This window comes from Leptonychotes weddellii, chromosome 10 (genome assembly GCF_054177405.1).
Source record: "Leptonychotes weddellii isolate Sample4059 chromosome 10, ASM5417740v2, whole genome shotgun sequence".
Lineage (NCBI taxonomy): Eukaryota > Metazoa > Chordata > Mammalia > Carnivora > Phocidae > Leptonychotes > Leptonychotes weddellii.
Genome location: NC_138378.1, coordinates 26,905,635 through 26,905,958, shown reverse-complemented (window position 1 = coordinate 26,905,958; position 324 = coordinate 26,905,635).

Sequence of the window (324 nt, the reverse complement as noted above, 5' to 3'; positions counted from 1 at the left end):
CACTCAGCAGTTTGTGTGTGCAGGACACTGGGCATCCGTGGCTCTCCATCCATCCACCATCCATCCATCCGTCCATCTGTCCATCCACAACAAGAGAGCAGCAAGTTCTGACCAGTCAGACCCCGGAGTTCACAGCAGTGGGGGCTGGGCTGCCAGGCGCTGAGGATGCAGACCTTAGCCCTCGCCCAACAGGCCCCCAAGGAGGTCATCCCTTTCTGATGCACCAGAAGCCAGGGTTGAGTGGCTAATTAATGTTTGGAGTCTCTAACCCCAAGTGGAGAGAGGAGCCTAAATCTCAGCCTGTGCATACCCTGAGATGGGCAA